Consider the following 16,602-nt stretch of genomic DNA (forward strand, 5'->3'; position numbering starts at 1 on the left):
GTGGTAGGTTAAATCAGGTGAAGTTGAGGGCACCTTAAAGATCCCCTGGTGGTAAAACCTAATCCTGAGTCCCCACTACGGCGTGCCTCATAATCAAATCGTGGTATTGGTGCGTAAAACCCCAGAATTTAAATCAGACGAACGCCATTGCTGCAGTGTCATGTAACAGCTAAAATTGCTCAAGTGCCCTACTGGGCCTGTTGGGGACAAAGAAATTGAAACGCAGTGGGCTACTTCGGGAGGCTTTTCCGGAGACGTGGGAGAAAGAGCGCATGCAGAAGACAGGAAAAACGGTATACACAAACACAAACTATCAGAAGGTTGGCTGCTCGGGCTGGTTGGTGAAACATTGCTTAGACAAGGAAAACATTTTTTAGTACAGCAGCACCTAGACCAGCCAATCGCAAATCAATCGATTCTTCCCCTTTTTTACTTCATTTTTGTCACTGTTTTTTTCTTCTTTGTTTTTCGCTGGAATAAGAGTATACCTCTTTTTCTGGTCGTTTCCTTTGTTATTGCTTTACTTTGGTCTCGGTTATTGTTGTCTACCTTTCCACTTCCTTTCCATTCTGTCGATTGTATATATATTTTCATATAGTAGTTGTAGTAGTAGTATAGTAATAATAATAATAATAATAATAATAATAATAATAATAATAATAATGTTCATGATGATGATGATGATGATGATGATGCTACATTAAGCCACTCGGCCTGCCTAAAGACCCCATATATGTGATATATGTTATTATACAACGTGTTGAATACGGTTAATTAATTATCAATAAACTGCAGTTCATGGAAACTGAAGTCAATGTCAAATATAGGCCTGAAGAATGGCGCTTGAGTGCTTGCGCGTAGGTCGTTCAAATCTATAAAATGTGCTCTCTACGCTTTTCTAACTTCCTGTTTTAAGATAGAGCGTACCACCTATACTGAATAATAGCAAAAAAATAAAAAGGAACAGAACACTCTACACAAAGAAGTGCCGAACCTTTCCGGTCTGCAGTTCGAGAATGCTTGAAATTTTGGTCGAGAAGTGGAATGAATGGCTCTCGCTCCATATTTCCAGCCCTTCGTGAGTCGTACAATCAATGGTTTAGAGAAGGAGTACGAAAGTCGTATAGGTGAATCGGAAAAAAAATATACAACCGAATGGGGATACAGAAAGAGTCGTAATTGCACAATGCTGCGCACTATTCGCTTTAACTAAAACAAAACTGGGACTAACAAAACATGATCATTGAAGTACAGTGCCTTCGTAGCTGTCCCACGTAATTTTTTGTTACCTCAAGCCGGTATACAAATCTATCTGCTGCGACTTTTGTTTTCGTAGACCCTGCTCATTAGCTTTAAAAACATTGGCGTCGTGACATTTGACCACTAAGCTGCGGCATCAGGCACATCTCTCTGCGCCCTATCAAGCTTAGCACTCACTCGTTCCTGGGGACATGGTAAGTTTTCCCTCGCCTACGAGCAACGTTTGTCGGTGTGCCTCGCTTAATTCCGCATTCGGATACTGCACTTGTCTTTCCCCAGCGTTAAGGAGTTATAGCTGAATGGTGAAGCACCTTGCCTGAAGCCTCTTGTGTGTCATATGTGCCTCCGAGGTGTGAAATCACACAAACAGTTGCTTGAAATAGCAAGTTATACTTTGTGTTTAACTGATTCCTGACCCGCTGTCTGAAGCCTCATGAACGTTTTATCTGCTACCACTCCAAAGGATGGAGGAAAAGGCCCAGTGGTGTACGTGCACTCAAATCTCGGAGGCCACAGCTGCAATTCCATGAATGCGTGCTAGATGGCGCCACAACATTGCGCCGCCGCCAAATACGGAGGCTTCATAAGGACGCGCAGTATCGATGCCTCGTCCGTAATAATAATAATAATGATGTTCATGATGATGATGATGATGATGCTACATTAACCCACTCGGCCTGCCTTTAAAGACCCCATATATGTGATATATGTTATTATACAACGTGTTGAATACGGTTAATTAATTCTCAAGAAACTGCAGTTCATGGAAACTGAAGTCATACCTGAAGTAGCCATTCATGAGCAAAAGTGCATGCACCAGCGGTACCGCACCAGTACCGCACTTTTTTTTTTTTTTTGGCTGAAGGTTCACTTGGACTCAAAGTCACCAAACTTCCACTCAGCCGGGCTCACTAGGACTCACTCACCAGAATCACGCAGGACTACTTCGCCTACAGATTCTCACAAACTCGGGCTTTCTCGGGAATCGAACACGGCAATGACTAAACGACCTTCCTACCATACTAATAGGTACACGGTGTCCCAACTATCATGCACCAAGATTAAAAATATGCAAATGCCACGTAGCTGGACAGAACCAAGGTTGTGTCGTTTGCCGTCGCTTGGAGATACTTAGACTATTCCTTTTGCATTCCGCCTAACTACATCATTAGTCTTAATTAAATAATCAACTTCTCATATATTATAACTAGGTGAAAAGTGTCAATGAGAAAATTATAGAGCAACATGAAAAGCTTCCGATACAGCTTCCGATACAGCTTTGTGTTGTTCAATACGTGCGACGTAAAACTGTGCTACATAAAAGCTACATAAAAGAAGCCCGAGAGTACATGCAATATTGCCGCGCGACTGGCCGCTCGAGACACTTTGCGTGCATTCGCGGGCTTCTTTCACGCTTGGAAAAACACTTTTCTGTAGCACGTATTGCGCAACAGAAAGCTGTATCCGGAGTGTTTAATGTTGCTCTACACTTTTCTCATTGACACTTTTCATTTGTTTATATTTGAGAAGTCGATCAATTAATTATGACTAATGCAAAAAATAATCCGAGTATCTCCAAGTGATGGCAGACAACATTACCTTGCTTTTGCACAGCTACGTGGCATATGCATATTTTAAATCTTGGTGCATGATACTTGGAACACCCTGTACAGTACACCCAGAGCGATGACATGAAAACGTTTAAGAAAAAGCATGCACAAGAGTCTTAAATGTACGAGAAAGTTACTTATTTCCTGTGCATCACAATGTCTTACAAGAAACAATTAAATATAACCCGTGATCTAAGCAGTGCTGAGAGTATTTAGCTTAAGGGTAACGTTTGCTAAAGCTATCATTCAAAAAATAAAATCCTGGTTTGTGTGCTCGTGCGCGCGCGTGATTGCGGCGCGTGCGCACTTTTGTTTTCGTGCGGCGTACGTGAGATATTGGCAGCTCAGGATAGAACTCCGTCATTTCTTTCAGGCACTGTGTGGTATGAAAATGCGGTAAGGTATGAGACCGGGTTAGGTAGTGTTCCATTTTGTTAAACAGTAGGAAGCGAGACAGCGGAGGGCAAAGGTGGAGTCGAAGACAAGCGCCATATAGCTTGTCGTCGTCCACCCTTTTTCCATGCTTTTTCATGCCGCGCGGTTTGACAAGGTTGAAGGTGGCAGGAAGGCCTACCTCATAAATAGAAGTGGAAGCTGCTAAAATTAGGCTCAAAGAAAACTTCACATTACTAATGCCACTTCCTTAACTACGATTTGCGATATCACCACAGAATGTTCGGCTCTTCGTTTTGCATTTTGAGTTATCGGACATCGCGCTAGGCACTGAGGGTTTCGTAAGTAAGGTCGATCCAAAATTAACAGTAGTTTTGCTTATGACACCACGGGCCATCAGTGCAGATGCACAGTTCCAAAAGTGACACTGCTGAGACACATATTCAATGTCAATCGCGCTGAACGTGAGCACCAACCATGGAGGAAGGAAAAGGAATAGGAGGGAGCGTCACGTGGCCATCTTGAAGCCTGGTCATAAAATATATAAAAGAAACGCACACGGAACAGGCCCTCACACCGTGATGCGCCAGCGGTAATTTCGCGAGGAGTGTAGGCGAGACCATAGAGCGGAGAGCACGTGACGAGGATCATTTGTGATGAAGGTGCCCACTAAGAGTTACCGCACTCCAAACATTGTTCTGAAAAATCCCGGTAAGAGTGCAGGGCCCACTCCTCGAGAGTCATCGCTCAAGTATAGGCCCTGAAGATGAAGTGGGGAGGCGGTGTAATAGGAGGGTGGCTTGGCGAGGCTGACTGTCTGGCGTCATGCTCCCATCTAGTTTTATTTTGTTTTGTCTTGTTTTGTTTTGTTTTCTTCCTCCATGACACCAAAGTGCGCGCGCGAAGGCTACATCACCGAAGTTCAAACTACGATTCATCAGAGCACTGCTGGAAGTCCGGCTCCTCGTCGTTCTCGAACGATGCGCTGGACACTGAGCATTTGGAACGTCCGGTCACTCCGCAGAAGCAATAAGAGTACCACTGATTACAAAAAAAGTTGCAGTGGCTTAGCTCAGCTATGCCAGGATATACGTAGCGTTAGCAAAGGTTCAGCTGATTATTCTTAGCTTTCCTGGTTGTCTCCTACGCTCAACCGCTAATTGCCAGGCAACTACTTCGGGATCCGATGAGTCAAGCTTCTCCGTTCTTCTGCGCTGTTGAGCAGCATTTGCGCTCTCCTTCTCCATGGCTATACCACACTGGCAAACGGCAGTCAGAAGCGCAGCGGCTCCAGCGCAGTGTCAGACGGCGACTGCACAGCGAGCGCGCGCCGGCGCCAGTGCGTCTACCACGGCTACGACGTCACTCCTCTGGAATGCGCAGACCGGCGGCGGTGAGTCGCGCGCGGCGGCGGCGGAGTGCGCGAGAGGTGCCGGCTCCGGTGGCTCCGGTGCGCAAGCCGTGTGACATCACTGATCCTTGCGCTTGCGCAGCACGGCTCTTGATGTGCCGCGCGAAACGGGCTTGGCTAGGCCAGTGTAGCTAACGCTACAAAATTACCAGAAGCGTGGATGCGGAGCACGACCAGCAAACGAACGGGGCCATGATGTCAGTCGTCAGCCATCACGGATTCTGCACAAGAGTAAGAGCGCCGATGCTCAGAACAGACATAACAGGGCAGGGTTTGAGAGAGATCTGAAGGGAAACGCTAACTGGGCCGACCAAACCTACGAGGGAAGAAACTTGCAAGTTCTGCGCGGAGCCGAACAATAACGTGAACGACGGCTTCGTATTACCGTGCTCGATATTTTTTGTAGCGTTAGCTACACTGGCCTAGCCAAGCCCGTTTAGCACGGCACATCAAGAGCCGTGCTGCGCATGCGCAAGGATCAGTGATGTCACACGGCTTGCGCACCGGAGCCACCGGAGCCGGCACCTCTCGCGCACTCCGCCGCCGCCGCGCGCGACTCACCGCCGCCGGTCTGCGCATTCCAGAGGAGTGACGTCGTAGCCGTGGTAGACGCACTGGCGCCGGCGCGCGCTCGCTGTGCAGTCGCCGTCTGACACTGCGCTGGAGCCGCTGCGCTTCTGACTGGCGTTTGCCAGTGTGGTATAGCCATGGAGAAGGAGAGCGCAAATGCTGCTCAACAGCGCAGAAGAATGGAGAAGCTTGACTCATCGGATCCCGAAGTAGTTGCCTGGCAATTAGCGGTAGAGACGGCAGCGTGTTACTTCACTGATCACCGAGCCGTCTTTGTGGCAAAGAGAAGCAACGTGACGTTGAGCAAAAATAAATATACATGTGCCAAATAATACGTATACCGCGTGTGTGTCATTGGAGCAGCAGTAAGCATGACAATCAAGCTAATCCTTGACAATCTAGACAACCAGGAAAGCTAAGAATAATCAGCTGAACCTTTGCTAACGCTACGTATATCCTGGCATAGCCGAGCTAAGCCACTGCAACTTTTTTATTTATGCACTCGTGCTATACAGTGATGGTCTTCATTTTTTTTTTCTTGCGTTAAGGTTGGTAAAATAAGCGGAACTAACTCAGGCTCATTCACAAAATATATTTTTGTGCATGGCTCACTTGGACTTAGACTCAACAAAAATTTTCCCAACCGGGTGCACTCAGACTAAGACTCACGGGTCAATCTTAGTCTGGGGGAGTCGGAACTCACTCAGGCTCACTCACAAAATATATTTTTGTGCATGGCTCACTTGGACTTAGACTCAACAAAAATTTTCCCAACCGGGTGCACTCAGACCCACGCATCAATTCGAATCCTGATTGAGTTTTCCGACTTGTGACCTTATCTACTGTGGAAATCAAGCTTATTCACCAGTGACTCCATGAACACGTCATTGGTACTGGCCATTCCACGACAGCTGCATAGGTGGGTGACAATTTTGTTTTAGTTTCACAGAATAAATACATAAGTAATGCTCTCCATCCACTTTTAAACCACCAATTTGTTGTTTTCCCATGCTCATTTAGGTACCTAGTTGAAAGGGGGAAATGATTCGAAAGTGATCATAGAAAAACCAACCAGTCTGTCCTTGTCATCTCCAGTCGACCCGACTTCTCTCATAAGTGCCCCGGGCATCGATTCTCGTCTTCGCAGTACGCACGCAAGAAAAAGAAGCAAGTGAATTCGTCGTGCATCCGGCACAACTTCCACCCAATTTACCATGCTTCCTCGGCGTCTTTGTGTCATGCTCACGTGTTATGCGAGCGCACGCGCGCGAAGCGGCACAGCAGCCTCTCTTCGTCCGCATCGGAACGGTGCCTACAGCAGTTAAGGACAATCTTACTGATTATGCCTGGCGTTTTCTTGTAAGCCACAGAAGACAATGCGGCTGCAGTCACTCCGGTTGATGTATTCCCAACTGCGCCTGCGCTGTTCGTGCCACCGTCGAACATAGCAGCGCTGCAGACGAAGCTATGTCGCAATGTACAAGGAAGGTCTTTCTGGCTCTTGCATCAGTGAACCTATATATACAATGTCAACAGGTTTCTTGATAGATGTTTTCGAAGTAGCGTCTCCGCTAGTTAGTGAGCCCAGTCAGTTCGCGAAGGTCCCGGAGCAAAGGCGCACAATAACGCACGTTTTGCGGGCTTCGTTTTGCTGAGATTAGAACTAACACAGATGCAAACTCTGCATGGCTTGCACCACGCCGCAGGCTATGCTGTGCGATTCCACTGATTTTCAGGAAGTAGACATTTTACGTTTATTTATTTATTCATTCATTCATTCATACAACCATTGATTGATTGATTGATTGATTGATTGATTGATTGATTATTTATTTATTTATTTATTTATTTATTTATTTATTTATTTATTTATTTATTTATTTATTTATTTATCAATTCGTTCATTAATATATTTTTCTTTTGTTTGTTGGCTCGCTAGTTTACTCGTTCGTTCATGCGTTCGTTCGTCTGTTACCTTTTTTTCTTCTTTTTTTGTCTCGCAACCGAAAGTGACCCTTGGAATTTAAGGTTGACTTTTCATGTGGGCATAGATTGTCTTTTTTTTTTTCGTTGATAGCTTGGTATAGGAGACGCTGGCGCTTTTACGTACCAGCTGCTCCTCGTCGCATGACAAATAAAGTTAAATTGCAAAAAGCACCGAGATTTTCCTTATCTCAATACAAGGTTTTCTATTACTTTGTCGGGTAATGAATGTCATGGAATGGAAAAGCATATATTGCTATTACCGGATTCCTGCTTTTCCTGACAGGTACGCCCCCCAAAGCCTGCCGCACTTTCGACTGGATTGACAGATGCGTTGGTAGGGAAAGCCGGCCCAAAAGAAGACTACTTTAATCTGCAGCTCCTTTTATTGCGATAGCAATTATATGGACACTCAAAAGCAGATTTCTGCCGTCGGCGTCGCCGTCGCCGTCGCCGTCGCCGTCGCCGTGAGGTTCCGTATGACGTCATTTGGAGATGAAATCGTCGCCGATAGATAAGTGGTTCTTGAGGGAAAGGGAAAGGTTGGCGCTATCTTCTGCAGCCCTTGAGGGAGCACGGCTCAGCGCCACGTCGCCGCGATCGATAAGTGGTTCTTGAGGGAAAGGGAAAGGTTGGCGCTATCTTCTGCAGCCCTTGAGGGAGCACGGCTCAGCGCCAACGGGGAGGGGTAAGTGGGAGCGAAAGAAGGGATAGAGTGGAGTCGCCATGGCTGGGCGAAGCAAAACCGGCAGGCATAGGCGGCACGTATCAGGCCGAGATGGAAGGCCTTGGTGTGCTGCAGAGTCTGCAGGGGTGTTGTGTCAGGCCGGTCAGGCCCGGGGTGGGGTGGGAGGCCGTGAGGCCTTCCCGCTTGTAGAAATGTCCTTAGAGGCGTGCGGAGAGCCCTGACGACTCAAGGAACTCCACGACGCCTCGAAGTGCAGAAAGGTGGTGTCGGCCGGGGAAGAGGAGATCTTCCTCCTTGCCAGAGGGGAGGCCCAGGCGGCGGAAACGCGCGCCGAACGCTGTATGTGCGAGTGAAAGGGCGCGAGGGGCGCGTCTTTCACGGGGAGTGAACGCACGGCGGAGAACAAACGCGCGTTCTGCGCCGTGCTCGCTTAAGGGCTGCAGAAGTAGGCGTCTCTTTTCTCCTTTACAATCACCATATATGTAGAGCAAACGCGCCTTCTTCGGACGCGCGAGAGGCCGTGGGGGAGGGGGAGGGAAGGGAGGCGACGTTTAGCTGCGGCACCAAGTGCCTATTTATATCAGAGGCTCCAGCAACAGTCACCAACGCCGCACGCATTTTTAGCTAACGCGGGCAAAACGCCGATGGCGTCGACAACAGTTCTGCGTGTTGTTGCTACCAAAGCCGCTCACCTTACTTCGTATGGCATTGCTGTGTTGCTATCGCATTCATTGCTTCGCCCTTAGGGCGAAACTGTGACATTTAATGTGCACAACGCCCCCTCACCTGAATAAAAGGAAAGAAGTAAATGAGAATTAAATGAAAGACAAAGCACGTCACGCCGTGTTTTAAGACCACAACAACAATATTATCACATCACCCACAGCTAGAATATGAGCACTAAAGAGGAGAGTCTATTCCTGCAGTTGAGAATAATTCTATATAACAGCATTGTGGTGCCTCGTATAGACTTAAAGCTCCACCTTTTCGAAATAAGACAAATTACGTGCCTGGTCTGCCAATGAAATTTTCAAGCTGCTTAAACTTGACCAGCAGCATACATTGACGACGTTTTAAAAAGCTGGGCATTATAAGTGCGAGGGCTCAGTTTTTTTCGTTGTAGTATCATCCTGAAGGCGGGCACGAAGGGCTCGGCGCACGTCCTTGCCAGTGCGGGCGCTCCTGAAGCGTAACTTGAGTAGAAGAAGCGTTGCGCGGCCGCTTAAATAAAGGTCGAAAATTGGAGTATGGTGCGATTCCCAAGCGATACTTCCATTCGGGTAAGTTGTCGAATTTACACAAGGTTATCGTCCATGAAGTCAAGATAGCACGCTGAAGCCGGCAAGAGAATCAGCGACCTCGTTACAGTATGGTACATTCGAGTGGTTCCTATCGCTCTCCAACTCGATTTGCAGCGATGTGGAGCCCTCTAAAGATTGGAGCCAGATAAAGCCGAACGCTCAGCTGCTTCCACAGCAGTCAAAGGAGCCACGTGTTCGGGACTCATTCTGGTCTTCGTCGCGCCCCCAGATGAGAGCTACTCCGAACAAGGCGCTCTGAAGGAACCAGGACAATCTGTTCTGAGCGCTCGATTTCGATCAGCCGAATGTAAACGGCCCCGCGAGAGCGCTCTATAGCGCTCGAAAGCAACCAGTCGAATGTTGCCGTTAGATACTTAATTACTGATGTCCAATGGTATGCACTGTAACAACAACGTTGTTCCCTGACAGGCAATTAACACGGGCTTAATTAAAGCTTGTGTCAAGGTGTTTATTGACAGGATTGAGAGGTCGAACTCGGTGCGGCAGTCAGAACCCTGCGAGCAGTCAGGACAATGATGATGATGATGATGATCCTTCACCATGGCTCGCACCCACTGAGGGGGATAGGCCAAGAATCGGGCGGCAAGCCCCGTGCGTAAAAGCGCTGGTGATGCGCCTGACCGACCGGCACTTCTTCGTCGTAGTTCATACACCGGAGATGCACCTGACTAACCGGCACTTCTTCTTCCTTACATTTGTCCCCCGGAGAAAAAGACGCCATCCTGGCGATCTAAGCATACGGTAACATAGAGGGATCGTAGAAGGGCTTGAGCCGATCTACGTGAACCGTTTCGCGACCGCGACGGCGCTGATCAGAGGACGGTGACACAGGCTCGACGACATAATTCACGGGGGAAGTTTGCGCAATTACACGGTAAGGTCCGTGATATCTTGGGAGCAGCTTAGAAGAAAGGCCGGGAGCTACAGGTGGAACCCACAGCCAAACCAACGAATCGGAAGGGAAGCTTGGTGGAACAGAGCCACCACGACGGAGCTTCTGTTGTGTCCGATCTGCGGTGGTAAGACAACGGGCGAGTTGTCTGCATTCTTCAGCATGCTGCGCAGCTTGAGACACAGGAACACATTCCGATGAATCAGGCTGGTAGGGGAGCATGGTATCGATGGTGCAGGAAGGTTCATGGCCGTACAGTAAGAAAAACGGAGAAAAACCAGTGGTAGCTTGAGTGGCAGTATTATAGGCGAACGTGACGAACGGAAGCACAGCGTCCCAGTTGGAATGGTCGGACGCGACGTACATGGCGAGCATGTCGCCAAGAGTACGGTTGAAACGCTCCGTCAGCCCGTTCGTCTGTGGATGGTATGCGCTAGTGGTCCTGTGGATGATGTGACACTCCTTCAGAAGCGACGTCACGACTTCAGATAGAAATGCGCGGCCTCGATCACTGAGAAGTTCCCGAGGGGCTCCGTGACGAAGAACAAAACGCCGCAGTATGAAGGATGCAACATCTTGGGCAGTTGCAGATGGAAGCGGAGCGGTTTCTGCATAGCGTGTGAGGTGATCCACTGCAACGATAATCCAGCGGTTGCCAGCACCAGTACAAGGAAGCGGGCCGTAAAGGTCGATTCCGACCCGATCAAAAGGACGGGATGGGCAAGGAAGCGGCTGCAAGGGTGCGGCCGTGGAAGTAGGGGCCGACTTTCGGCGCTGGCAGTCGAGGCAGCAGCGGACGTACTTCCGAACGAACTTGTACATGCCAGGCCAGTAATACCGGAGCCTAAGGCGGGTGTAGGTCTTTAACACGCCACCGTGTGCACATTGGGGATCAGCGTGAAACGATGCGCATAAATCAGCCCGAAGATGACGCGGTATTACTAGGAGCCATTGCCGACCCTCGGGGAGATAATTGCGACGGTATAGGAGTTGGTCGCGAATAACAAAGTGATGCGCCTGCCGCCGTAGAGTCCTAGACGCCGTAACAGTGGTAGGATCAGATAGAAACGCCAAAAGCGAAGAAATCCACGGGTCCTTGCTCTGCTCAGAGCGCATGTCATCGATGGCAAGTGCTGAGAGGACAAAGTTGAGTGGGCAAAGACGGTCAGGATCAGGGTCAGGCGATAGTGGCGAGCGGGAGAGAGCGTCGGCATCGGTGTGCTTGCGTCCAGAGCAGTACACAACCCGGATGTCGTACTCTTGCAAACGGAGTGCCCAGCGTGCGAGGCGGCCAGAGGGGTCTTTCAATGAGGAGAGCCAGCACAGCGCATGGTGGTCCGTTACTACATCAAATTGGCGGCCGTATAAATAAGGTCGAAATTTCGTAAGGGCCCACAGTATTGCTAAACACTCCTTTTCTGTAACAGAGTAGTTTAGCTCCGACTTTGTCAGCGTGCGGCTAGCATAAGCAACGACGTATTCCACAAGACCACTTTTGCGTTGGGCAAGAACCGCCCCAAGGCCGACTCCACTAGCATCGGTATGGACTTCAGTTGGGGCATCGGGGTCAAAATGCCGCAGAATAGGAGGAGAGGTGAGCAGATGGCGAAGGGTCGTGAACGCGTCATCGCATGCTTTCGACCAGGCGGATAGGGCGTTGTCTCCAGCCAGCAGTTGAGTCAAAGGGGCGATGATCATGGCGAAGTTCTTCACAAAGCGGCGAAAATAGGAGCAGAGGCCGACGAAACTGCGTAGTGTCTTCAGATTAGTGGGCTTGGGGAACTCGGCAACTGCACGGAGTTTTGCAGGATCCGGAAGCACGCCTTCTTTGGATACCACGTGGCCTAAGATGGTAAGCTTACGAGCAGCAAAGAAGCATTTTTTCATGTTAAGTTGTAGGCGAGCCTTAGTCAGACAGCTTAATACCTCTCTGAGTCGTTGGAGGTGAGTCGAGAAATCAGGTGAGAAGACAACGACATCATCTAGGTAGCACAAACACGTGTGCCACTTGAGACCGCGCAAGATACTGTCCATCATACGCTCGAACGTAGCGGGCGCATTACAGAGGCCGAATGGCATGACATTAAATTCGTATAATCCGTCCGGTGTAACGAAGGCGGTTTTGGAGCGGTCAGACTCAGCCATGGGGACTTGCCAATATCCAGACCGCAAGTCCAAAGAGGAAAAGAACTCGGCACCTTGCAAACAGTCAAGAGCATCGTCTATGCGCGGTAGGGGATATATGTCTTTGCGCGTAATTTTGTTAAGACGTCTGTAATCAACGCAGAATCGAATAGAACCATCTTTCTTTTTTACGAGGACAATAGGGGATGCCCACGGGCTATGGGACGGCTGAATCACGCCACGCCGAAGCATATCGCTCACTTGTTCGTCGATGACGCGGCGTTCAGAAGCTGAGACACGGTAAGGACGCTGCCGGAGTGGGGCGTGCGAACCGGTGTCGATGCTGTGCGACACTGTGGTGGTGCGGCCGAGAGAAGGTTGATGGCAGTCGAAGGAGGCGGCAAATTCGCGTAGCAGGCTGACAAGTTGCGCGCGTTCTGTGGTTGTCAAATCACCGGAGATTGACGGTTCGAAGCACTCCAACGGCGGTCGAGTCGCATTGTCGAGCGCGGCGAGGGATGTCAAATGCGCGGTGTCGGGAGCATCGAAGAGCATCGAAGAATCCACAATCGGTAATTATAAGTAGGCTGCATAAGGCGTCGACAAAAGCGGGCAACGTGTCCCGGAATACCACAATGGCAGCAAATCGGGCGGTTGTCGGCTGTGCGCCAAGGATTTGGCTGGCGTGGTAGCTGTGGTGCAGGCGGCGAGAAGGGAATCGGGGGCGGTCGCGCAACAGCTTGGCGAGGTGGACGTGGAGCGAAAGGCGGCCTTGCAGCGACGTCAGCGTATGTCAAGGGCGCCGCGACTGTAGGCGGTGGAGTAGCAGCTGGCAGGCACTCAGCGACTTGCTCCTTGATGACGGTCTGTAACCCCCGTGTCAGTGGGGAGTGTGGTTGCGCGTTCGTAAAGGGCACCAGGGAAAGCTGCCGAGCAACTTCTTCGCGCACGAACTCCTTTATCTGGTGCATTAGAGGCGACTCGTCAACACCTAGCGTCAGACCTGAGACAGGGGCAAATTCTGAGGGCGGGTGTCGTGTGACAACTCGCTGCCTTCGAAGTTCGTCGTAACTTTGACACAGCGCAATGACGACAGACACTGTGGTCGGGTTCCGGGCGACCAACATGTGGAAGGCGTCGTCCTCAATTCCTTGAGGATATGCCGGATCTTATCGGCGTCTGGCATCGTTGCGTCAACTCTGTTGCACAGATTAACGACGTCTTCGATATAGCTGGTGAAATTCTCACCTGGTTGCTGGGCGCGTCCGCGCAGGCGTTGTTCGGCCTGAAGTTTACGTACGGCAGGGCGACCAAAGATTTCCGTGAAGTTGGTCTTGAACGCCGACCATGTCGAGATGTCGGATTCGTGGTTCCGATACCACAAGTGCGCAACGTGGCTCAAGTAGAAAATTACGTTGTTGAGCTTATCCCTATCGTCCCAGTGGTTGTGCCTGCTGACTCTGTCGTACGAGGCGAGCCAGTCCTCGACGTCCTGATCACCGGTACCCGCAAAAATCGCAGGATCCCGCTGACGCTGCACGCCAGGACAGATGACAGTTGGTGCCGTGACTGCTGCTTCTTGGGCTGGATCGTCAGGCATGGTTCGAGAAGACTGGGCTGGATCGTCCGGCATGGGCCGAGATGATTGAAGGGTTCGGCTGCGAAGTTCCAGCGTTGATGGAGTCGTACCCAGCACCTCCACCAAATGTCAAGGTGTTTATTGACAGGATTGAGAGGTCGAACTCGGTGCGGCAGTCAGAACCCTGCGAGCAGTCAGGACAAGCCCCGTGCGTAAAAGCGCTGGTGATGCGCCTGACCGACCGGCACTTCTTCGTCGTAGTTCATACACCGGAGATGCACCTGACTAACCGGCACTTCTTCTTCCTTACACTTGAATTGAATTGAATTCTGGGGTTTTACGTGCCAAAACCAAGATTTGATTATGAGGCACGCCGTACGGGGGGGACTCCGGAATAATTGTGACCACCAGGGGAGGGGGATCTTTAATGTGCCCCCAATGCACAGGACACGGGCATTCTTGCATTTCGCCCCCATCAAAATGCGGCCGCCGTGGCCGGAATTTGATCTCGCGACCTCGTGCTTTGCAGCGTAACACCATAGCCGCTAAGCCACCGCGGCGGGTGGTTTGAAGCTTGGATCGATGCTTTCCGTCATAGAGGTGAGTCAGCGTTTTCATTGGAGAAACGGCTGAGAGCCTCGCGGGGATCACTGACGACGGCAGCTTTTGGCAGTTCCGGTTGTTGAGAAATATATTTCAGCGTTCTAATAATGCTCAATGGTAACGTAGAAGTCGATGAGGCCGTATATTTTATTCGAGGAAAAACACTGTGTCGCAGGCTTCGATACTGCCTTCATGAACAAAAGACTGTGCGTGAACGTTCGTGAAATATGAGCACGACTCTTCTCGAAGGAACTTTGGAAGTGGGTGCATCCCTGTAGGCATACTGCTGTTTTGTTTTCGAACTTCTGGAATTCCACGTAGGCCAGTAGCCATTCCCCTTAAAGGGACACTGAAAAGAAAAGCAGCTTGAGCTGTATTATTAAATTACCGTTCTGCAAAACAACAAGAGTCACTCTTATTGAGAGAGGAGGCTTGATAAGCTACAAAAAAAGAAAGGGAAGAAACCAAAGACGGCTGGCACCGCATTAAAATTTTTAGAGCAGCTCGCCATGATGTACATGAATCCTAATGACGTTCTTTTCATGCCTAGGTAATTATTTATGAATAAAAATGAACTCTGCCACGTTTAATAAGTGGGGCCAGGTGACTGGTTTCTCACGTGGTAAGGACCAAGTCATCACGCGATGATGAGTTGTATAGGCCCAGCAGTGCATCTCTGGCCTCTTCACCAAGGTTTGTAAGCGCAGAGGACCCGGTGACGAAGAACGCCTGCGCCCATCGGGTGCGGCCTCCACTTCTTTGGAGAAAGAAGAGTTCATGCTCGTATCTCGGGAGCCAGGGGTGACAATATGGATATGTGTACAAGGCTGGAACGTCGGGCTCACAATTGTTGCACAGTAATTTTCTGCCACGTCGACTTCTCGGCGTCCTTGATGGAGGGCTAGAGATTTAAATGGGCGCCGGTGTTGAGAATCTGTTCGAAGTCCATGAACTATTCTCCTGACAACCGACAAAAGTTTCCGCTGTAACAAAAATTATTAAGCGCAGAAGACAGCGGACAAAGCATACCTTCTGGAGCTGAGCAGAGCTCTAACTTCCCATGTTCATTCAATCTTGCGTCTTTCCTATCTCTTGTTCTTAGCATAGCGGTAACACGCGGCTGCACAGGGAGAATTCGCTTTTGCAAACGTCACCGTAAAACTGCAAACGAACAAGATGGCACTTGTTCCGTGTGGAGTCACCAGATTGCTATGCGAATTATTATGAACAGTGTAACTATACACTCATGCTTCACGTTCTGTATTTAGGACAGCGTTCTCCTCGTTAATTAAAGTTGACATTGGAGCCGAGTGCGACATCTGCGTGTGAATACAAACACTAATTTCTGCACGTATATCTCAAGAAAAAAAATTCAGAGCACTTGCACTACTGTGAAGATGGAAGCCAGCGATGCTGTGACTATGGTGGGTCTGCTGTAGTGAATATTGCTGTAGTGAATTTATATATTATCATTATTGGCTATATTGAGCGTCTTCGGCATGTTCGTCAAAGAGCAAGGACCCCGGCGTCTTGTTTTCTCCCGGCGCGATGGCCAAGTTGTGCGTTTGCTGCGCCAAGTCCGCCCGCGACGCCGACGAGATCTCTCCCGCTCCTGCTCTCAGCGACTCGTACCCACATCACATATCCAACGCGGGTACTTTCTTTCTTTCTTTCTTTCTTTCTTCTTTCTTTCTTTCTTTCTTTCTTTCTTTCTTTCTTTCTTTCTTTCTTTCTTTCTTTCTTTCTTTCTTTCTTTCTTTCTTTCTTTCTTTCTTTCTTTCTTTCTTTCTTTCTTTCTTTCTTTCTTTCTTTCTTTCTTTCTTTCTTTCTTTTCTTTCTTTCTTTCTTTCTTTCTTTCTTTCTTTCTTTCTTTCTTTCTTTCTTTCTTTCTTTCTTTCTTTCTTTCTTTCTTTCTTTCTTTCTTTCTTTCTTTCTTTCTTTCTTTCTTTATTCTTCTTTCTTTCCTCCTTCCTTCCTTCCTTCCTTCCGTCTTTCTTGTCCCTGGTTCATACCCGGGTATGTAATGTGGGTATGCGCCACACGTGATTTTATTATCGTTAATCGTGACGTAACTGATGAGCATGTTTATTTTTTATTTATTCAATACCTTACAGGCCCATTGAAGGGCATTGAGTAAGGGGGGCAACAGTAATTCCAGGTTAAAAAA

Source organism: Dermacentor silvarum, chromosome 2, assembly GCF_013339745.2.
Source record: "Dermacentor silvarum isolate Dsil-2018 chromosome 2, BIME_Dsil_1.4, whole genome shotgun sequence".
Taxonomy (NCBI): Eukaryota; Metazoa; Arthropoda; class Arachnida; order Ixodida; family Ixodidae; genus Dermacentor; species Dermacentor silvarum.